Below are 24,496 nucleotides of genomic sequence, written 5' to 3'. Positions count from 1 at the left end.
AAAGTAGAGTAGGAAAATTCTGAGTTTGCCTGCAAACACTTGCTTCCCGAGTCCAAACTTAAAAGTACCCTTGAGCACAACCAAGGAACTGCTCAGGGAATGGTGTTATCCCAACTGCAGTGATGCACTTTGGGGAAGGGATCTGATCCGCCCCCTACCACCACAACCTTGTCTGTACAAGTTACAATTTTTTTTTACCCAGACTTGAAAATAAGTCAGTAAAAATGAATAGAATCCCAGGAATTCTGTTTACCATGGCTGTTCAGTGAAGTCTTTTTAAGGTGGAGCTATTGGCAGTGGGGGTGCTGGGGGTGTGTCACTCCCTCTCCTGAGTGCTGATGGTACCAGAGGGGGACAAAGTTCTGCTCCGGGGATGTGCGGGCCGCGTCAATGGGTGAGTCAGCACGGGCCAGCTTCACCAGTTACATAGTGGAAACTTGTCCTATAACTAGAGCTGCCTTCTGTCCTGTGGCTTATCTGTCTGCAGCAAATCTATGACTCCTCCACAAATTCGTATTGCTCCAAGAAATCAAGAAAAAGACAAGGAAATCGAATATATCGAGTTTATTCAATGTTGGTTTTCAGGAGGGCCCTGAGTTCAGTGTTTGTGTGTTTCTTCTGATTTGTTGTGCTAGTTTTTTGGGTGGAATTTGTTTTCAGGTATAGGCCTTGGCTTTACGACCATTTTTCATTAAAACATGGAAGTGGAAAATATGACTTTTTTTTTCATGTGAGAGAGTCATAATATGATTTCTTAAAAACTTGACAAGAGACTGGATCTGTGAGATTCCATCCTGTTTAGTGACATAGATAAGGATGTGTTGTGTGAATTGCTCTTTCCAAAAGTTCATTTTTTTTCTTGCTGTGGGCCTGTCTTTATCAGAAAGTCCAGAAACATTCTTAGTGTAACACTCATGATACGTATTTGTATGTAAATTTCTCCAGGTATTTTAGGTTGCAGACTATTATCATTTGGGATTTTGAGAGCTCCCAGAAATATTTTAAGCAGGATAGACATTTTTATGGTCAAATGGAGACATTTATTTAACATAAACCATGTCCTATGGTGTTTTGTATATGAGAGTGCACGCATGTGGTACAGAACCTGAAAAGTACAAAGAGAGAGTCAGGGAAAAATAAGTCAGTACCCCCAGCCGCCCAGTATTCCCCCAAAGCCACCCCATCATTTTCTTCTTTGTGTTTTTACACATATTGAATCATACACACATTATATTATATACTATAGCTAGCTGTCTATCCATCTACATATCTATAATTTATTTAATCAGGTCCCTATTGATGATATCTAGGTTGCTTTTAATTTTTTATGGACAATGCTGTGAGGATGTGTATTTAGAACACACTTCCTGTAGGTACCTGCATGGCTCCTTCCTCATCTCACTCAGAGCTTTGTTTAAATGTCGCCTCCTTACCTGCCTTCTGGAGACAGCCTTCTTCCCTCATTACTTCCTACCCCTCTTACCCTACTTGAATTTTCTTCATGCCACCACTTGACATTATGCATTGATTTATTGACAGTCTATCTCCCAACCAATATAAGCCTCATGAGACTCCACTGTTTGCTGTTCCTTCCCCAGTGCCTAGAATGGTAGCTGGTATGCAGTTGGTGCTCACTAAGTATACTTATGAAATTAATAGGTAATTTTTCACATGTGTGAGTACTTTTGTAGGAAAAATTACTAGAAGTGGAATTGCTGTGTTAAAGGGTGTGGGCACTGGTGATTTTGCCAACTTGCTTTCCCTTAGAAATTGTAGAAATGTATCCTTCCATCAGCAATGTTCTAACAACAGCAAACTTAAAAACTTTTTTTTCCGAGATTATCGTACTGAGTAAAGTAAGCCAGAAAGAGAAAGACAAATACCATATGAGATCACTTGTACGTGGAATCTAAAGTATGACACAAATGAACCTATCTATGAAACAGACTCATGGACATAGAGAACAGACTGGTGGTTGCCAAGGGGGAGTGGGTTGGGGGAGGGATGGACTGGGAGCTTGGGGTTAGTAGATGCAAACTATTATATATAGAATGGATAAACAACAAGGTCTTACTGTATAGCACAGGGAATTATATTCAATATCCTATGATAAACCATAATGGAAAAGAATGTTAAGAAAAGAATGTATACATACATATATATATATATATATATATATATATATATATATATATATATGGATAACTGAATCACTTTGCTGTACAGTAGAAATGAACACAACATTGTAAATCAACTATACTTCAATAAAAAAATAAAATAAATTTTATTTTGCTTTCACCAGTGGGAAAAAAATTGTTTACAAGTTGATATAACCTATAGTATCTCATTTTAGTTATAATTTGTGCTTATGATGAGTAATGCTGCCCAAAGTCTTTAACTGTTATGATGACTGAACACGTATGAAGTGATTTCACCTGCGCTATCTTGAAGACCCAAAGGTCTTCCGGACACTCACTCTCTCAGACCAGACATTGCTTGTTATCTGCCTCCTGGACTCTAGGTATGTGGTGGTTCCTGGCTGCCTCGGTTTTGTCTTCACTCACTCATTCTGAAATCCATAACTTATGTGTATTGAACACTGGTTGATAAGATCAGAGATTAAATTTACTTCCTTAATTGCAGTTCCCAAGTTTTCTTCTTCTCATGAAGATGTCCATTTCCCAAATGTTTCCTGCTCCAGCCTTTAACTGCTAGGGAGCAGAGAAGTTTCCAGCGTCCAGAGAAAGGCTATTGTCTCCTGACCATCCTGAGTATCCTTGTCCTACAAAGCGGCCCACACACCAGCCTAATAACCACGTTCATAAGTAAATTTTGGTAGTTACTTTTGACTTCTAGATTTCTTATGCAATAAAATGTATCTAATTTCCCTTTGACCTTGTGCCATTTAATGTTCTCCTACTTTCAGGCCATATTTGTGGCCTCCGTTTATACCACCAGGAATACCAATGTCAGGAAAGACATTTTGCCGTAACAGTTGAGAATACCAAGAATTTGATGTACAATTGGGCTTGAATAAAAGAGTGGTATCATTCCATTGTGCTGTTTCTTAGTTAATCGTAGCCCAGGAATTCTTTAAACTTTCCCTTTAAAAGTGTTTACATATGCTTGACCCATGTATTTGGACCATCATGGTTTTACTGGGGGTGAAATAGGAGTTTCCTGTTGAAACTCATTCTTTGGCTTATTGGATGAAATCTCAGTGTATAAATTATAGGATCCTCATAGCAAAAAAAAAAATAATGTCACTAAGACGATCTTCAACCTTGGATCCTCTTGCTACTATAACTCTAAACCAACATTTGTATAGCCTCTACCTCCCACCCCACCAACCTCCCCCAACTTCCCTAAAAAATAATAAAAGGCATGGATTATTTACCTGTTGTGACCTATACCAAAACATTGAAAAATTGTGCCATTCCAAGAACACTGAGACAAAGACATAAAAATAATTTTTAGGTCTCCTGAAAATTTGTGTTGTCTTGTTTCTAACAAGAAATCAAATACCTTATAAATGTGATTTTTCTGTTTTTGAGTGTTAGCCTAGGATTGTCTGAATATTAATGTGGTTTGTGCTTATAAATTTGTTGTATGATATTTGTTAGATAAGCCCCTCATTCCTTTCTTTTTCTTTGGGTGGTGGGTTATGAGGAATCATTGTTTAACACCTATCAAAGGCATGATAAAATCAAATATTTAAAACAGTTTGGTTATATACTGATTGAAATACAATAGAAAAATCAGAGGAATATTTTTTCTAAATTTTTTTCTGAAATTCTTAAATCAGTAAATGCTCTATTTGAAGAATTCAATGAACTATAAAACATGTCATGTGTATACAACCAAATAGTCAGGAAAAAATAAGGTGATGAAGGATTTTTATGCTCTAATGGCACAGGAAAATTTTGTACTAATATTCGTGTGGGACATAACCTTGATAAGTAAAATCTTTAAAAACACTGTCCTTACAAGAAGCAGCCATAATTTTAGGGCCTGATGATTTTGAAAATCTCCAGTGGCTACGAGATGATAACCTTGGCACTACAAGATAACATCCCTGAAATGTTATGGGTGACTACAGTATATAAATGTAACTTAGAAACATCTTCATGCTGAGATTTAATACTTGGGGGTCAGTGTGCTGGTAAAGCTTGAAAAAAACCAAACATATCAACTAAACAACCTTCATTATTGTGTTCACCAGGGAGTCTCAATATGAAATCTTTTCACATCAAGAATCATTTCAACACTGAGTCAAAAAGCCTAAAGCATACAGGAGGTTGAGCAAACAACGACAAGATTCTTAAAAGAAACATGAACTCCTGAACTCTTGTGTATAAACTTTTACATATAATGTACTTAAACATATATCACTTAAAGATGACTTTTACAAGCATACCAAGATATATATTCTTTGACCATTAACTCATTTTCTAAAAAGGCAGTTAGCCAAAAATATAAAAATATTATTTTACAATCATTACCACATAAGATACACATAAAATTAAATAATTAAAAAAAGTTAAATAAAATATTCATTTTCTAGATGGAAAAAAGAAGATTTTTAGGGTAGCAAAATTGTTCTGTTTGATACTATAATGATGGATACCTGTCATTACACATTTGTCCAAATCCATAGAATGTACACCACCAAGAGTGAACTGTAATGTCAACTCTGGAGTCTGGTTGATTATGACATGTCAATGAGGGTTCATTGATTGTAACAAATGTACCATCTGGTGGGGGATGAAGGTAATGAGGGAGGCTGTGCATGCGTGGGGCAGGGGGTACATGCACCTCTGCTCAATATTGCTGTGACCCTAGAACTGCTCTAAAAAAGCAATCTATTTTTAAAACCTCATTTTCTTTTATTTATTTTTGTTTTTATATTTAAAAATTAACAGCTTTTTGGAGGTATGATGGACATATGATAAACAGCATGTATTTGTAGTATATATTTTGGTATGTCTTAGCATAACTTTTGCACCAGTGGAAGCATCAACACAATCTGCATAGTGAGCATATCTATGACCCACAAAGGTCTCCTTACTCCCCTGGAAATCCCCCCTCCCCTCCCACCCAGTACCAGTCCCCAGACAGCCACCATTCTTTCTGTCACTATAGAGATAAGTTGGCATTTTCTAAAGTTTATATAAGTGAAATTACATAGTATGGGATCTTTTTGTCTTTTTTCACTCAGAAAAATTATTTTGGAAATCATCCATGTCATTGCATTTATGAACGTTTCATTTCTTTTTTATTGCTGAGTAGTGTTCCATAGTATGGATGTACTGTAGTTTGTTTACCCATTCACCTGTTGATGAAAATTTGGGTTGTTTCCAGTTTTTGGCAATTACAAATAAAGCTGTTATGAACATTTGTGTACAAGTCTTTGTGTGCACATATGCTTTCTTTTCTCTTGGGGAAATAGCTGGGAGTAAAATGGCTGAGCTCTATGATGTGTGTATATTTAACTTTCTAATAAAGTGCCAAACTCTTTCTCAAGTGGCTGTCCCATTGTACGTTACCACTAGTAACGTGTGTTCCAGCTCCTCCACATGCCAACACTTGTTATGGTCAGTCTTTAATTTTAGATGTTCTAATAGGTGGGTGGTGCCATCCAATTGCAGTTTTAATTTGCATTTCCCTATGACTAATGGCATGGAGCATCTTTGCATGTACTTATTTGCAATCCATATATCTTCTTGGGTGAAGTGTCTATTAAAATATTTTGTTTTTTGAAATTGGATTGTACCCCAAGTCCCCTAATTGTCCTTTTTTTCATACAACTATGAGACTGAACTTAAACCAATAGTTTGCATGATTATTACCCTACTACAATGTCCATGGACATATTACATGGAAAAAATACATGTTTGGGGTATCTGGAGGTTGTAGATACCTCTGTGAGGTGGTATTTATACTTGTGACCTGGATAACAATTTTGTGTTTTGACACTGCTGAACTGTACTGTTTCTTATCCATCTTTGAGTTTCTGTTACTCAGCCTGGCACTATACATGCAGTACATATCAGTAAATAATTGTGGAATAAATGAACAAATGGATACTCTGAATTTCAGAAGAACTGGAGCTAGAGGATACTAACTTTAAACTTAAATCAGCACTGTATTTCTTCATTTAAATTTTTCTTAATATTTCTTTAAGTAGAGGCAATTATTTGTGGAGAAATGCAGGAGTCAGAGTCTCCTAATCTCATATACTGTTTTATACACTTTGCTTTTTTCATATCTACTTACTGCTCCTTCTCTTCCCAGCCACAGACAGATCACAAATCCATCAATTCCCTGGTTAAAAAATTTTAATGTCTTTCCATCAAACTGAAAATAAGTTCCAAACTCTACTTCATGTCTATCAGGCCCCATAGCACATCCTGCTGCCACCCCCACTGCCTGCCTCTCCTGCCCTGTCCCTGCCTCACTGCCCACATTGGCCTTGGTATTCAGACATGTGTCCCACTTGCTTTCCCCTGCGCTTGGAATGACTTGCCCAATTTTACCCTACAGTGGTTTGAATAATGTCTCTAACAGATCAAACGTGTAAAGCCCCTAGTGGGATCCCCTGAAAGATGACCCACAGTTGGATGTACCCATCACAGATTAGTTAAAGAGCCAGCCACAGTGACTTCAAGTTACAAAGCTTCTGAAAATAAAGGTGGTTACTTTCCTTGCCCTGTAGGAATGGTTTGCTGTCAAGGGGAAGCCGTTCCATGGCTCATGACCGTCTTGGGAGGCAGGCAGTACTGTCTGAACCTGAATTACCCAGCATCTGGGCTGGTGACACAAACAGCTGTCATTCTTTCTGTCTCCCTCTGTGTGTTGTCACTTCCACAGTCAGCTTTTATCAGCTCAAATGAGTGTCCTCAGGAATGTAACACCTAACCTTCCCTCCAAGGTCAAGAGCAGTTCAGTTGACAGGGACAGAGCTATGATAGCTACATTATACAATTTGTTTTTTATTTGGATCCATTTTATACCATTAATATGGACATTGCTGTTTTGTTAGAAAAAGGAGGCTCTATTCAGGGAGAAGAACATGAAAAATGACCTGGGGAGAAACAGGCTCTTTCTAACAAAGAGATATATCAGTGTAAGAACTTACTAAAAACATACCATTTATAATGCACAAATTGTAGTTGTCGCAATGGTCATCATTGTTATTCTGAGCCACTTCTGCAGACTTTCAAAGGAGACCAGTGTCCTCAGACAGTCTCTTTTGTCAATGATGGATTTTTCTTTTCATGTCACAGTATTATAGGATTTGTTTCTCTGCCTAGTTCAAAGGGCTGCACTTCTGTTCATCCCTGTTTTCACCAATTTTCCTTCCATCTTGTCTCTTCTAAGCTGGTTACAGGAGTTAAGAATTTTTTTTTCTCCCTTTCTGAAAATAAACCAAAAAGAAATTACCTATCTGCTTCAGGGAAATTAAAACTTCCTTAAAAATATGTTCCCTTTAGAATTTCTGTAACAATACATTTTGTTTCATGTAAGAATGTTTTGACATCTTGTGTTTTATCGGCTTAGACTACTGTGCATTTGTATCATACCCAGGAAGAGGATGCATCCTACCTCAGGTGGACTTTCTTTACATCTACATGAAGAGTTTTTGCAAATATTTGGTTTCTCTTTTTCAGGGTGGAAATGGCCACTGAGGCATCATTGGAACCAATGCACTGGTAATTGTGAACAATGGCAATAGATGGACAGCATGGTGACTAGACACCAGAAGTGGTATTGTTTGATTTGAAGGAAACATCTGTGTGTGTCAGTGTGACAAGTCTAAAAAGCAGTAGTAAATGGAAGGGAGACAATATGTGGTATAAAAAGAACTACAAATAATGTGTCATCTTTTATTATATAACCACAAACTGAGGATGTAATCCCACTAGTGGCAGTACTTTCCAGCGAAGACATGATTCACAGAGCTCAAGTCATGCAAGGCATTGGATGCTATTTATCTTGTGGGTCTGGGGCTGTGATGGGCTGAATGTTCATGTTCAGAATTCATATGTGAAAGCCCTGGCCTCAGTGTGATGGTAGTTGGAGAGGGTGCCTTTGGGAAGTAATTAAGGGGGTTAGAAGAAGTCAATAGGGTGGAGCCTTCATGGTGGTATTGGTGCCCTGGTAACAGGAGACAACAGAGCTCACTCTCTCTCTCCCTCCCCTTCCCCCAGCACACAAAGAAGTCATGTGAGCACATAGTGAGATGGCAGCCACTTATGAGCTAACTTCAAAGAGGCCTCAGGATGACACCTACCCTGCCAACACCCTAATCTTGGACTTCCAGCCTCCAGAACTGTCAGAAATAAATTTCTGTTGTTTAAGCCACCCAGCTATGGTATTTTGTATGTCAGCCCGAAGAGAGAGGCTATGAGAGAACGTGTGTGTGTTGTGTGTGTGTGTGTGTGTGTGTGTGTGTGTGTGTGTCTCAGTTTGGCATGGTGAGGGGCGACCCAAGTGTAGTAGTTTTTACGTTAAGACAGTTGCAATCCCTCTCAGGTCACAGCTCGTTGCAGGTTGAGGTGGACCTACCTTGATCTCCCACCACAGGATAAGTTACAACTCGCAAAGGATTTGTGAATTGTGAATTCTGCTCTCCCCTTCATCAGTGCCTATTATTTATCTTATCTTGGATCGCCTTCTTGTTATTGCGACTGGCTTTTAATTTTTGTTTTCAAAACAGTGGGGGCTCAGAAGATGGAGAACAACTCACCATTTTCACGTATGGGCAACTCTGACAAAGTTTTGGATTAACTGAAGTCAAGTTCAGTAGGAATGAAGGAAAGTTTTACCTCCCCTGGGAAATTCAGAAATTAGACAGCAGCTGATTACTGTTGGAGAGGGTGGGAGTTGGGAGGAGAAGAGTAAATTGGTCCCAGGAGCTGATGTTGCTGAGTGTGGGGGACCCAGGTGCCCCCCAGGCATGATTTGTCTCCAGATCCTCTGGGTTTGCCTGGTTCCAAGACTCATGCTTCCCCTCTGCCTCCTTGTGAGCCATTGTTTCAATGTTGAGCCCCACTGGGGAAGAGAGTACCTAATGAAACCAGAGGTACTCTACCTCCAGATATTTCAGAGGAGACGGCTATTTTGTTTTAGTGGTAACTTTGAGTTATTTCTCTTTTCCCCACCCTTGTTACACATAAAGACGAGTTAACAGTATTCAACAGCAGATGTTTATTGAATCACCTCCACATATTAGGCATTGTGTTCGGTCTCCAAGTACAAAGACAAGTAAGACCTGGTCTCTGAACTTGAAATGCTTCCATTTCAATGTAATAGAGGGGAGCGGGTGAAGTAAGGCAATAAGTAAAGAAACAATAATAATAATGTGTTATGTTTTCCAGTTGTGGAAGGAGAGCTTCATTCAGGCAGGGTCAGAGGGTGGATTGAATAGGGTTTCACAGAAAAAGTAAGAGTTAAACTTGGAGCTTGAATGATAAAATCTGACAAATGGGATTGGGTAATAAGAGCCTTCCAAGGCAGGCAGGTGTGAAGAGACTTGCAGTATTCAGACAGCTGAGAATCTGGCTACAAGGTCAGCTAAGTGGATTTATGGCAAGGAGGGAGCAGGAGATGACCTTGGAAAGTTGGGTTGTATCTAGATCGAAAAAGCCTTGTAAGACAGGGCTATGGGGTTCTCCTACCCCAATCTTGCCAAAGGGGAACCACCAAGAGTTTTAAGCAGGAAAGTATTATGAGAGTTTGGTGGAGTGACAGGGCTTATGGAGATCAGACTGGAGCCTGCGGTAATGTTTGGAGAGAGGAGGATGCCACGATTAAGGCAATGGGAATGAAAGAAGGAGCCAGAGAGGATTGACAGGGCTTGGTGGATCTGAAAAGGAAGGACAGTTGGTTGAGCTTGCCTACCTGTAAAATTGTAGAACTGGTGATTTTGGAACTGGTTAAAAAAAATTAGGAAATCCATGTCTTCACTGGGGTATGGTGAGAACAGACTCTGATATGATCATTTCTACGTGAAAACACTTAGATTTATATCATGTAAATGCTAAGTTCTTAGTGCATTGGTGGAGACGGATGCCTAATTTCCTTCTGTATCTAAATATTTTTAGTCAGTTTACCCTACCTCCAAGAACTATATGGTGGAGTAACTGGTGTCATACTGAAACTCATGAAGCAAGTGAATTCCAAAGTTAAATCTCATTTAACCTTGGCTTTTTAATGGAATTGTTCATTTAAATATACTTTGAATTAACCAAAGGTATCCTTTCAATAAGTAGTAAACAAAGACCATACTTTAGAGAGTTCCCTCTCCATTTCTTTCCTATCACAATTGTAATTCGACCTTCACATTTTTTAAAGAAAGAAATATAAGTTGCTAAAAATACTTCCCAAGGAATACTGGGAATGAACATGCTTTCCAAGTTCCAATTAAAACAAAACAAACAAAACAAAATGAAACAAAACATCTTTCTTTTAATTCTGAGAGCCCATTACTCATGAGTTTCTGAGGTTTACATGAATTTCTGAGCCTGCAGATTCTCTTTGAGACACAAAAGTAAAAGCTTTATGACATTTTCCCCCTCAGTCTTAATTAAAACCACATAAAGTTTTATTTTGCTAGCATTTTAAGGCTCAGACTCCCTTCTAGAATAGCATTTAATTCCTTGCCAAGTGTTTTCTCTCATAGGGCTGTGTAAAAGCAAAGCATGAAAGACAAAATAGTTTAGCATTTTTCTGGCAATATTATAAAAAGTTATGCATTTTATTCGTTAGTAAAATTCTCACCCAGGCACCAATTTTTCCTGTTTCATTCATTTATTGAGCATTTACTATGGACCAAGACAGTGCTCGGTGTTATCTCCCTGCTCTTCTGCTAATAGCGTCCCCTTCCTGCATCTTCCTCTCTTCTAATCTCTTTTTCATTTTGCCAGGCAGGCTACTAGAGCTGGGAGTAAAAATGATGAGTAAAGGATGATTTTTGTTTTTGAGGAGTTCAAGGAAAATGCACTGACATACATGTATATGCAGTTTATTCATACTTGTGATTTCTTTGTAGTTATGTGAAGTACATTAATTTTTAACACTAAAATAGTTATTATATGCAATTGCAAAAAAAGATATTGGCTATAAGAATATGTGAAATTGTGCCTCATTTAAATTGGCAAAAATCACATTCTTTGCTTAGTACTTCTCACATAAAGACAATTAATTCTCACAATTATAAAGAAATTTCAAAATTGCAAAATTTATTTAAGTTAAAAGTTTTCTTTGAACGTATATTTTTGTATTGGAAATAATGCTAGAAATTTAGAGTCTTAAATTTAATCTCTTAAAATACTTGATAGAAGAGATTATTTAATCAAAGATTTTTGCACGTAGTAAGGCACAGTGAAATAATGAATGAATGCTACTTGCCCATGTGATCTCCATTTTTTGAATCATTCATTTAACTCTGATCCTGTGTGCTTATGCTCTAGACACCTTTCTAGGCATTAAGACATATTTCTTGACAGAGAGATGCTTATAGTTTAGAAAGCATGACCTCAGAAAAAAAAAATAGATGCTACATAGAGACATGTAGAATGTAATACAATGTGGAACTTGTATTACTTGTGTTTAAATATGAAAATACTGGTTGGAAAAGATATACCTTTCATTTAAAAATACAAACCAGTGTGCTTATCCTTCTTCAAAATATTTAAAGATATTCTTGTTTGTATTATTAAAAAAGTAATTCTGAAAAAGTATTATTTTAAATATATTACTTTTGTTTATTTTCAATTATTAAATTCCTACTCCCAATATATTTATTGTAGACTGGTTATAGTAATTTTAGTATAGTAACATGATGTGATCAAAATGCTAATTATTCTGTTTTTGGTGACCACAACACCAAGAGACTATTTTATGGTTAGTTAAACTGATAAATATTCAATCATATTAAATAGACAAAATGCTGGTTTTTTTCTTGGAGATAGTCAAACACCATTATGTACAATGCTATTCCAAGGAATATGAAAATCTATATGAAATGGAATATTTTCTAAGAAAATATGCTAACCAACTGAAGAAGAGCTGATAAGTCTTACTAGAAATAGTTCTTGATAGACATATTGATAAGGAAGTTAGGAATTTATCCATATAAAAATTACCTGGCCCAGAAGAATTTAAGAGCAATTCCTACTAAAAGTAAGAAAACAGTTCATTTACATTACAACAGTATAAATGTTGTTCATTTATATTGAACAACATGGGTTTGAACTGCACAGGTCAACTTATACAGGAATTCTTTTCAATAAATATAGTGGAAATTTTTTATGAGATCTGTGATAATTTGAAAAAATTCGCAGATGAGCAATGTAGCATAGAAATATTGAAAAAAATTAAGAAAAAGTTAGGTACATTGTGAATGCATAAAATATATGTAGATTATAGTGTATTTTACCTACCATAAATATACACAAATCCATTGGAAAGTTAAAATTTATCAAAACTTACACACACAAAACACAGAATGTACAAGACACCATTTGCAGTTGAGAGAAATGTAAACACATGTAAAGATGCGATATTAAATCACACCTGGATAAATTCATGTAGCACACACTATCCTACTATAGTAACTTTCTAGCTACCCCTGTTGCTAGTGCGCTGAGCTCGTCACGATCATCCACTTAAAATGCGTGTGATGCGGGGTGACTCACAGACTGGTGAACACTTATACCACAGAAATCTACCCACTGGAGTGAAGGTTCTGAGCCCCATGTCAGGTTTCCCAACCTGGGGGTCCGGCAATGGGAGGAGGAATTCATAGAGAATCAGACTTTGAAGCCTAGTGGGAATTGATTGCAGGACTTCGACAGGACTGGGGGAAACAGAGACCCCACTCTTGGAGGGCGCACACAAAATAGTGTGTGCATCGGGACCCAGGGGAAGGAGCAGTGACCACGGGGGAGACTGAGCCAGACCTACCTGCTAGTGTTGGAAATTCAACTGCAGAGGCAGGGGGTGGCTCTGTTTCACCGTGGGGACAGGGACACTGGCAGCAGAAGTTCTGGGAAGTACTCCTTGGTATGAGTCCTCCCAGAGTCCGTCATTAGCCCCACCAAAGAGCCCAGGTAGGCTCCAGTGTTGGGTTGCCTCAGGCAAAACAACCAACAGGGAGGGAACCCAGCCCCACCCATCAGCAGTCAAGTGGATTAAAGTTTTACTGAGCTCTGACCACCACAGCAACAGTCAGCTCTACCGATCACCAGAGCCTCCCATTGAGCCTCTTAGATAGCCTCAAACACCAGAGGGCAGACACAGAAGCAAGAAAAACTACAATCTTGCAGCCTGTGGAACAAAAACCACATTCACAGAAAGATAGCCAAGATGAAAAGGCAGAGGGCTATGTACCAGATGAAGGAACAAGATAAAACCCCAGAAAAACAACTAAATGAAGTGGAGATAGGCAACCTTCCAGAAAAAGAATTCAGAATAATGATAGTGAAGATGATCCAGGACCTCGGAATAAGAATGGAGGCAAAGATCGAGAAGATGTAAGAAATGTTTAACAAAGACCTAGAAGAATTAAAGAAAAAACAAACAGAAATGAACAATACAATAACTGAAATGAAAACTCCACTAGAAGGAATCAATAGCAGAATAACTGAGGCAGAAGAACGGATAAGTGACCTGGAAGACAGAATGGTGGAATTCACTGCTGCAGAACAGACTAAAGAAAAAAGAATGAAAAGAAATGAAGACAGCCTAAGAGACCTCTGGGACAATGTTAAACGCAACAACATTCGCATTACAGGGGTCCCAGAAGGAGAAGAGAGAGAGAAAGGACCAGAGAAAATATTTGAAGAGATTATAGTCAAAAACTTCCCTAACATGGGAAAGGAAATAGCCACCCAAATCCAGGAAGTGCAGAGAGTCCCATACAGGATAAACCCAAGGAGAAACATGCTGAGACACATAGTAATCAAATTGGCAAAAATTAAAGACAAAGAAATATTATTGAAAGCAGCAAGGGAAAAACGACAAATAACATACAAGGGAACTCCCATAAGGTTAACAGCTGATTTCTCAGCAGAAACTTTACAAGCCAGAAGGGAGTGGCATGATATACTTAAAGTGATGAAAGGGAAGAACCTACAACCAAGATTACTCTGTCCCACAAGGATCTCATTTAGATTTGATGGAGAAATCAAAAGCTTTACAGACAAGCAAAAGCAAGAGAATTCAGCACCACCAAACCAGCTCTACAACAAATGCTAAAGGAACTTCTCTAAGTGGGAAACAAAAGAGAAGAAAAGGACCTACAAAAACAAACCAAAACAATTAAGAAAATGGTCATAGGAATATACATATTGATAATTACCTTAAACGTGAATGGATTAAATGCTCCAACCAAAAGACACAGGTTTGCTGAATGGATACAAAAACAAGACTCATATATATGCTGTCTACAAGAGACCCACTTCAGACCTAGGGACACATACAGACTGAAAGTGAGGGGATGGAAAAAGATATTCCATGCAAATGGAAATCAAAAGAAAGCTGGAGTAGCAATACTCATATCAGATAAAATGGACTTTAAAATAAAGAATGTTACAAGAGACAAGGAAGGACACTACATAATGATTAAGGGATCAATCAAAGAAGAAGATATAACAATTATAAATATATATGCACCCAACATAGGAGCACCTGAATACATAAGGCAACTGCTAACAGCTGTAAAAGAAGAAATCGACAGTAACACAATCATAGTGGGGGACTTTAACACCTCACTTACACCAATCGACAGATCATCCAAAATGAAAATAAATAAGGAAACAGAAGCTTTAAATGACACAATAGACCAGATAGATTTAATTGATATTTATAGGACATTCCATTCAAAAACAGCAGATTACACTTTCTTCTCAAGTGTGCATGGAACATTCTCCAGGATAGATCACATCTTGGGTCACAAATCAAGCCTCAGTAAATTTAAGAAAATTGAAATCATATCAAGCATCTTTTCTGATGACAATGCTATGAGATTAGAAATGAATAACAGGGAAAAAAACGTGAAAAGCACAAACACATGGAGGCTAAACTATACGTTACTAAATAACCAAGAGATCACTGAAGCAATCAAAGAGGAAATCAAAAAATACCTGGAGACAAATGACAATGAAGACACTGTGATCCAAAACCTATGGGATGCAGCAAAAGCAGTTCTAAGAGGGACGTTTATAGCTATACAAGCCTACCTAAAGAAACAAGAAAAATCTCAAATAAACAATCTAACCTTACACTTAAAGGAACTAGAGAAAGAAGAACAAACAAAACCCAAAGTTAGCAGAAGGAAAGAAATCATAAAGATCAGAGCAGAAATAAATGAAATAGAAACAAAGAAAACAATAGAAAAGATCAATAAAACTAAAAGCTGGTTCTTTGAGAAGATAAACAAAATTGATAAGCCATTAGCCAGACTCATCAAGAAAAAGAGGAAGAGGACTCAAATCAATAAAATTAGAAATGAAAAAGGAGAAGTTACAACAGACACCACAGAAATGCAAAGCATCCTGAGAGACTACTACAAGCAACTCTATGCCAGTAAAATGGACAACCTGGAAGAAATGGACAAATTCTTAGAAAGGTATAACCTTCCAAGACTGAACCAGGAAGAAACAGAAAATATGAACAGACCAATCACAAGTAATGAAAGTGAAACTGTGATTAAAAATTTTCCAACAAACAAAAGTCCAGGACCAGATGGCTTCACAGGTGAATTCTATCAAACATTTAGAGAAGAGCTAACACCCAGCCTTCTCAAACTCTTTCAAAAAAATTGCAGAGGAAGGAACACTCCCAAACTCATTCTATGAGGCCACCATCACCCTGATACCAAAACCAGACAAAGATACTACAAAAAAAGAAAATTAGAGACCAATATCACTGATGAATATAGATGCAAATATCCTCAACAAAATACTAGCAAACAGAATCCAACAACACATTAAAAGGATCATACACCACGATCAAGTGGGATTTATCCCAAGGATGCAAGGATTCTTCAATATACACAAATCAATCAATGTGATACACCATATTAACAAATTGAAGAATAAAAACCATATGATCATCTCAATAGATGCAGAAAAAGCTATTGACAAAATTCAACACCCATTTATGATAAAAACTCTCCAGAAAGTGGGCATAGAGGGAACCTACCTCAACATAATAAAGGCCATATATGACAAACCCACAGCAAACATCATTCTCAACGTGAAAAACTGAAAGTATTTCCTTTAAGATCAGGAAAGAGACAAGGATTTCCCCACTCACCACTATTATTCAACGTAGGTTTGGAAGTCCTAACCACGGCAATCATAGAAGAAAAAGAAATAAAAGGAATACAAATTGGAAAAGAAGAAGTAAAACTGTCACTGTTTGCAGATGACATGATACTATACATAGAGAATCCTAAAGATGCCACCAGAAAACTACTAGAGCTAATCAATGAGTTTGGTAAAGTTGCAGGATACAAAATTAATGCACAGAAATCTCTTGCATTCCTATACACTAATGATGAAAAATCTGAAAGAGAAATTATGGAAACACTCCCATTTACCATTGCAACAAAAAGAATAAAATACCTAGGAATAAACCTACCTAGAGACAAAAGATCTGTATGCAGAAAACTATAAGACACTGATGAAAGAAATTAAAGATGACACAAACAGATGGAGAGATATACCATGTTCTTGGATTGGAAGAATCAATATTGTGAAAATGACTATACTACCCAAAGCAATCTACAGATTCAATGCAATCCCTATCAAATTACCAATGGTATTTTTTACAGAACTAGAACAAATCATCTTAAAATGTGTATGGAGACACAAAAGACACCGAACAGCCAAAGCAGTCTTGAGGGAAAAAAACGGAGCTGGAAGAATCAGACTCCCTGACTTCAGACTATACTACAAAGCTACAGTAATCAAGACAATATGGTACTGGCACAAAAATCGGAACAGAGATCAATGGAACAAGATAGAAAGCCCAGAGATAAACCCACGCACCTATGGTCAACTAATCTATGACAACGGAGGCAAAGATATACAATGGAGAAAAGACAGTCTCTTCAATAATTGGTGCTGGGAAAGCTGGACAGCTACATGTAAAAGAATGAAATTAGAATACTCCCTAACACCATACACAAAAATAAACTCAAAATGGATTCGAGACCTAAATGTAAGACCGGACACTATAAAACTCTTAGAGGAAAACATAGGAAGAACACTCTTTGACATAAATCACAGCAAGATCTTTTTTGATCCACCTCCTAGAGTAATGGAAATAAAAACAAAAATAAACAAATGGGACCTAATGAAACTTCAAAGCTTTTGCACAGCAAAGGAAACCATAAACAAGACGAAAAGACAGCCCTCAAAATGGGAGAAAACATTTGCAAACGAATCAATGGACAAAGGATTAATCTCCAAAATATATAATCAGCTCATGGAGCTCAATATTAAAGAAACAAACAACCCAATCCAAAAATGGGCAGAAGACCTAAATAGACATTTCTCCAAAGAAGACATACAGATGGCCAACAAGAACATGCAAAAATGCTCAACATCACTAATCATTAGAGAAATGCAAATCAAAACTACAATGAGGTATCACCTCACACCAGTTAGAATGGGCATCATCAGAAAATCTACAAACAACAAACGCTGGAGAGGGTGTGGAGAAAAGGGAACCCTCTTGCACTGTTGGTGGGAATGTAAATTGATACAGCCACTATGGAGAACAATATGGAAGTTCCTTAAAAAACTAAAAATAGAATTACCATATGATCCAGCAATCCCACTACTGGACGTATACCCAGAGAAAACCATAATTCAAAAAGACACATGCACCCCAATGTTCATTGCAGCACTATTTACAATAGCCAGGTCATGGAAGCAACCTGAACGCCCATCGACAGACGAATGGATAAAGAAGAAGTGGTACATATATACAATGGAATATTACTCAGCCATAAAAAGGAACGAAATTGAGTCATTTGTTGAGACGTGGATGGATCTAGAGATTGTCATACAGAGTGAAGTAAGTCAGAAAGAGAAAAAGAAATATCGTATATTAACGCATGTATGTGGAACCTAGAAAAATGGTACAGATGAACTGGTTTGCAGGGCAGAAGTTGAGACACAGATGTAGAGAACAAACGTATGGACACCAAGGGGGGAAAACCATGGTGGGGTGGGGATGGTGGTGTGCTGAATTGGGCGATTGGGATTGACATGTATACACTGATGTGTATAAAATTGATGACTGATTTAAAAAAAAAAAGTTTCAGCACTTCACTTTTCACCAAAGTAGCTCTAAACTAAATAAGAGATGCCTCTAAGGTGCCAGGTACTAGGCTGGGGGCTCTGTAAACATCACCTCACTTAATCTTAAAAACCACCCTGAGGGCTTCCCTGGTGGCGCAGTGGTTGAGGATCTGCCTGCCAATGCAGGGTATACGGGTTCGAGCCCTGGCCTGGGAGGATCCCACATGCCGCGGAGCGACTGGGCCCGTGAGCCACAACTATTGAGCCTGCGCATCTGGAGCCTGTGCTCTGCAATAAGAGAGGCCGCGATAGTGAGAGGCCCACGCACCGCGATGAAGAGTGGACCCCGCTTGCCACAACTAGAGAAAGCCCTCGCACAGAAACAAAAGATCCAACACAGCCAAAAGTAAATTAATTAATTAATTAATTAAAAAAACAACAACAACAACAAACCACCCTGAGCCTGACAGCTACCAGGATTTCACAAATAATGAAAGTGCAGCACAGGGAGGGTACACACCTGGGCCCCAGTTACACAGGTGTGTCAGTGCCAGGATTCAAACTCAGGTCCAAATTCCCTACCTGTCCACTATAAACAGCAAGGCCAAGAAGCATTGTGGAGTTCAAAGTCTGCAGACCCGGCTCCCCAAGTTACTGGCTGGCTGTGTGACCTCATGCAAGCTGCTTAACTGCTCTATGCCTCAGTTTCTCCAACTGTAAAAGGGGGTCATAATAGTACCCATCCCTCACAGAAGTGCAGTGACAATTTATATGAGTGAATCGAGGTCAGATATGTAGAACAGTGCCTGGCATATAAGAAATGGTTAATAAATGTTAGCTATAATTATTATTATTATCTCACCATAACCACTCCCTCCTATATATCCAAGCTACTAAAACTTTTCAAGTGTAAGAAATGTAGATCCAGTTATAACACCTTGCTGCCCTTGGATTATACTGTTAGGATGAAGCAAAGTGCTAAACGAGAACCATGCCCATTCATTTCAAGACTTCTGTTATTTTCAAAAGCAGAGAAAGACCACAAACAAAAAGACATTATTACACATAAATCAACAGACTGCTGAGACCAAATGCTGACAGGACCTGGAGAGGTCCTTACATGTTAGTTAACATTACATGTTAGTTAACATGTCCAGTCACCCCAGTCTACCCAGTACTCGAGCTACTATCCAAACACAGCAAGTAAATTCAAAAGTAGTATTTCCTGCTCATCAAATCATCGAAAACAAAATAAAGCAAGAGTGAACTAAAACATACATGAAAGGGCTGGAAGGATTTCGGGGAAGCTCAGTGACCTGGCAAGGGCAAAGTCAGTCAAGACTTCAGGGTGGGCCGAGCCCGGTCCTGAGAGGCACACAAGTGGGAGGGGAGGCCAGGAGGCCCGCCCAGGAGGAGAGCTGAGCCCACACAGGTGGAGACGGGTTCTGGGAAGCGGGCCCTCAAGGGCTGCCTGGCTCAGGCCCGCAGGTGCTGCCGGCTCCTCCAGGCCTGGCCCTGTGATGACCAGCAGCAGAGGTCTGGGAACTCCAGATGCCAAAGGGACTCAATTAGGGCTCCGGGCTGTCTTCCAGGGCCCACAGCCTGGGAGTCTAATTATGAGAAAGGAAGGCGAACAGGTGATGCAACTGCCCACGTCTCTCCCCCTTGGCCTTGAACCGAGAGCCTCCACCTCTCAAACGGGTCAGCTTCCAAACATGTACTTGCAGGTCAGGGGTGGAAGCTCAGAGCACATCTCTGCACACACGGGGGCAACTCTCCAAAAAAAAAAAAAAAAAAAAATGCGTGTGATGCTCATCACCTCCATGTGAACAGTTCATCCCTCCAGTAAATTGTGTATCACGGTAAAAAGTGATCTCTCACTGTCCTTGCGTACTTTTCATATTGTTTATTGTAATACCATAAACTCTGAACAACACCATGGAACCACAAAGTGCCACTAGTGATGCTGGAAGAACTCCCAGGAAGCAGAGAAAAGTCATGACATTACAAGAAAAGTTGAATTGCTTGGTATGTACAGTAGGTTGGGGTCTGCAGCTGCCACCATTTCAAGATAAATGAATCAGTGTAAGGGAAATTTGTGAATCTGGTACTTTTTGTGAAAGAGCTTTTTATTTCCTATTGAAATTCAGCTCTTATGTGAGTATAGGATTGCTTTAAGAAAGCTATACCTAAAGACTCTAACATGATTCAAGAAAAATAAAAGTCATTATATGAAAGCTTAAGGCAAAAGGAACGTGATGGATCTAAAGCTGGAGAATCTGATGCCAGCAAAGAATGCTTTGATAATTTTAGAAAGAGGTTTGGCCTAAAAAAATGTCCAGATAACAGGAGAAGCAGCTTCTGCTGACCAAAGGCAGCAGACAAGTTTCCAGATGTCATTAAGAAAATCATTGAGGAGAAAGAATATCTGACTGAACAGGTTTTTAATGCAGATAAAAGTGCCCTATTGTGGAGAAAAAATGCCAAAAAGACATTTATTAGTAAAGAAGAGAAGCGAGTATCAGGCTTTAAGGCAGAAAGGGATAGGCTAACTCTATTGTTTTGTGTAGATGCAGTCAGATTTATGATCAGGACTACCCTTATCCATAAAGTTGCTACTCTCCGAGCCTTGAAGGAAAAAGATAAACACCAGCTGCCAGACTTTTAGTTGTACAACAGGCCTGGACATTGAGAACCATTTCTCTGGATATGTTGCATTGATGCTTTGTCCCTGAAATCAAGAAGTACATTGCCTGGAAAGGACTGCCTTTAAAGTTCTTTTGATATTGGACAACACCCCTGGCTACCCGGAACCCTATGAGTTCAACACTAAAGTCATAGTGGTCTACTTGCCCCAAAACACAATGTCTCCAATTCAGCCTCTAGATCAGGAGGTCATAAGGACCTTTAAGATTCATTACACATGGTTCTCTATGGAAAGGATTGTCAATGGTATAGAAGAGAACCCCGATAGAGAGAACATCATGAAAGTCTGGAAGGATTACACCATTAAAGATGCCATCATTTTGAGACCTAAATGTAAGACCGGACACTATAAAACTCTTAGAGGAAAACATAGGAAGAACACTCTTTGACATAAATCACAGCAAGATCTTTTTTGATCCACCTCCTAGAGTAATGGAAATAAAAACAAAAATAAACAAATGGGACCTAATGAAACTTCAAAGCTTTTGCACAGCAAAGGAAACCATAAACAAGACGAAAAGACAGCCCTCAAAATGGGAGAAAATATTTGCAAACGAATCAATGGACAAAGGATTAATCTCCAAAATATATAATCAGCTCATGGAGCTCAATATTAAAGAAACAAACAACCCAATCCAAAAATGGGCAGAAGACCTAAATAGACATTTCTCCAAAGAAGACATACAGATGGCCAAAAAGCACATGAAAAGATGCTCAACATCACTAATTATTAGAGAAATGCAAATCAAAACTACAATGAGGTATCACCTCACACCAGTTAGAATGGGCATCATCAGAAAATCTACAAACAACAAATGCTGGAGAGGGTGTGGAGAAAAGGAAAACCTCTTGCACTGTTGGTGGGAATGTAAATTGATACAGCCACTATGGAGAACAGTGTGGAGGTTCCTTAAAAAACTAAAAATAGATTTACCATATGATCCAGCAATCTCACTACTGGGCGTATACCCAGAGAAAACCATAATTCAAAAAGACACATGCACCCCAATGTTCATTGCAGCACTATTTACAATAGCCAGGATATGGAAGCAACCTAAATGCCCATCGACAGAGGAATGGATAAAGAAGAAGTGGTACATATATACAATGGAATATTACTCAGCCATAAAAAGGAACGAAATTGAGTCATTTGTTGAGACGTGGATGAATCTAGAGACTGTCATACAGAGTGAATTAAGTCAAAAAGAGAAAAACAAGTATCATATATTAATGCATGTATGTGCAACCTAGAAAAATGGTACAGATGAGCCGGTTTGCACGACAGAAGTTGAGACACAGATGTAGAGAACAGACATATGGACACCAAGGGGGGAAAACTGCAGTGGGGTGGGGATGGTGGTGTGCTGAATTGGGCGATTGGGATTGACATGTATACACTGATGTGTATAAAATTGATGACTAATAAGAACCTGCAGTATAAACAGACAAACAAACAAAACAACTAATACTAAACTTTTATTGGGTTATTTGTATGGAAATATGTTAATATAAATGTTTCAGACATTACGTGAAATTTCTAAAAATCTTATATGTTCTGGTATAATGTTATAAGTCATAATTCTAGTTATTACTTTAAAATGTATATCTCAGAAATAACTAAATTTCCTTGTCAATTGCAAAAAAAAAAAAAAAAAATTCACATACAGTAAAATTCACAAATCAAAATTCACAGCATCCTGATAAATGATGAATATACTCAAGTAGCCCATACACTTGTCAAAATATACATCACCCCCAGAACGTCCCCTCCTGCCCCTTCCCAGTAAATCTCCTCCCCCATGGAGCAATTCCTATTCTATTTTTTCTTTTTGGCATTTGGATATCCAGTTGTTCCAACATCATTTGTTGAAAAGATTCTCCATTCTGCATTGCCTTTGCACCTTTTTCAAAAATCAATTGACCATATATGTGTGGGTCTATTTCTGGAGTTTCTATTCTCCTTCATTGACATATTTGGTTGTCTCCCCCGCCCCCAGTTTTATTGAGATATAATTTACATACAGCACTGTATAAGTTTAAGGTATACAGCTTAATGATTTGACTTACATACATCATGGAATGATTACCACAATGAGTTTAGTTAACACCCACATCTCATATAGATACAAAAGAAATGATTTTTTTTCCCTGTGATGAGAACATTTAGAATCTACTCTCTTCAGGACTTCCCTGGTGGAGCAGTGGTTAAGAATCCGCCTGCCAATGCAGGGGATACGGGTTCGAGCCCTAGTCCAGGAAGATCCCATGTGCCGTGGAGCAACTAAGCCCAGGCACCACAACTACTGAACCTGACCTCTAGAGCCTGCAAGCCACAACTACTGAGCCCACGTGCCACAACTACTGAAGCCCACGTGCCTAGAGCCCGTGCTCCACAACAAGAGAAGCCACCGCAATGAGAAGGCCGCACACTGCAACGAAGAGTCGCCCCTGCTCACCGCAACTAGAGAAAGCCCCTGCGCAGCAATGAAGACACAATGCAGCCAAAAATAAATAAATAAATAAATAGATAGATAAATAAATAAAATAAAATTTAAAAATGCCATCATTGTTATATAAAAAGCTGTGAAAGCCATCACCACTTCCCTGCCCCAATAAATTCCTGCTGGAGAAAACTGTGCCCAGAAGGTTGTGCATGACTTCACAGGATTTACAAACGGAGCCAATCAAGGACATCATAAAAGAGCTTGTAGATATGGCAAAAAAGGTAGAAGGTGTCAAGATAGTTGGAGAAATTCAAGAGCTGATAGACACTACACCAGAGGAATTAACAGAAGACAACGTGATGGAATTGAGTGCTTCCAAACCAGTGCCAGACGATGAGGAAGAAGAGGTGGAAGAAGCAGTGCCAGAAAACAAATTTACACCAGACAATCTGACAGAAGGGTTCTGATTATTCAAGACTGCTTTTGACTTCTTTTATGACATGGACCCTTCTACGATATGGGCACTGAGACTAAAGCAAACAGTGGAGGAAGGATTGGTACTATATAGAAACATTTTTAGAGAAAAGAAAAAGGGAAAAAGCCAGACATTACAATGTATCTCTGTAAAGTTACACCAAGGGTGCCTGCCTCTCCTGCTTCCCCTTCTGCCTCCTCCACCTCTTCCATCTTTGCCATCCCAAGACAGCAAGACCAACCCCTGCTCTTCCTCTTCCTCCTCAGCCTACTCAACTTTAAGACAATGAGGATGAAGACTTTTATGATGACCTAATTCCAGTTAACTAACAGTAAATAATCATCATGCAGCATAGTTAATAAACTTATCTGTTATTTAAGTGTATGAGTGTCTTTGTGTGAAAATCTAATAACTGTATGGCAAAAACTGTATGAGATGTTTTTGTGTCATCATCATTATCATCATCTAAGTATTTATTGTGTAGAACATCATGTGCAAGATGAAGTGGATAGCCTATCATTACATAGGCATAAGGTGAATGATATGTAATA

At 38.5% G+C, this 24,496-nt stretch overlaps 2 long non-coding RNA genes across 5 annotated transcripts in view; one reads left to right on the top strand and one right to left on the bottom strand.

Moving 5' to 3' along the window:
• LOC309608003 overlaps positions 1–10,359 on the top strand; it is a 90,947-nt gene extending 80,588 nt beyond the window's left edge. For 2 of the 4 annotated variants that reach the window (XR_014232605.1, XR_014232607.1), the window contains 2 exons: positions 7,671–7,712; positions 8,211–10,359. This is a non-coding gene — a long non-coding RNA (uncharacterized lncRNA). Of the gene's footprint in view, positions 1–7,670 lie in introns of all 4 variants that reach the window. The other 2 variants (XR_014232606.1, XR_014232608.1) reach the window with 1 other exon arrangement.
• LOC309608005 overlaps positions 1–24,496 on the bottom strand; it is a 702,496-nt gene that overhangs the window by 540,552 nt on the left and 137,448 nt on the right. The gene's annotated exons all lie outside the window — the stretch shown is intronic.

This window comes from Balaenoptera borealis (genome assembly GCF_965194805.1).
Source record: "Balaenoptera borealis genome assembly, chromosome: 12".
NCBI classification, from domain to species: Eukaryota; Metazoa; Chordata; class Mammalia; order Artiodactyla; family Balaenopteridae; genus Balaenoptera; species Balaenoptera borealis.
This window is presented reverse-complemented; position numbering and strand designations above follow the sequence as displayed.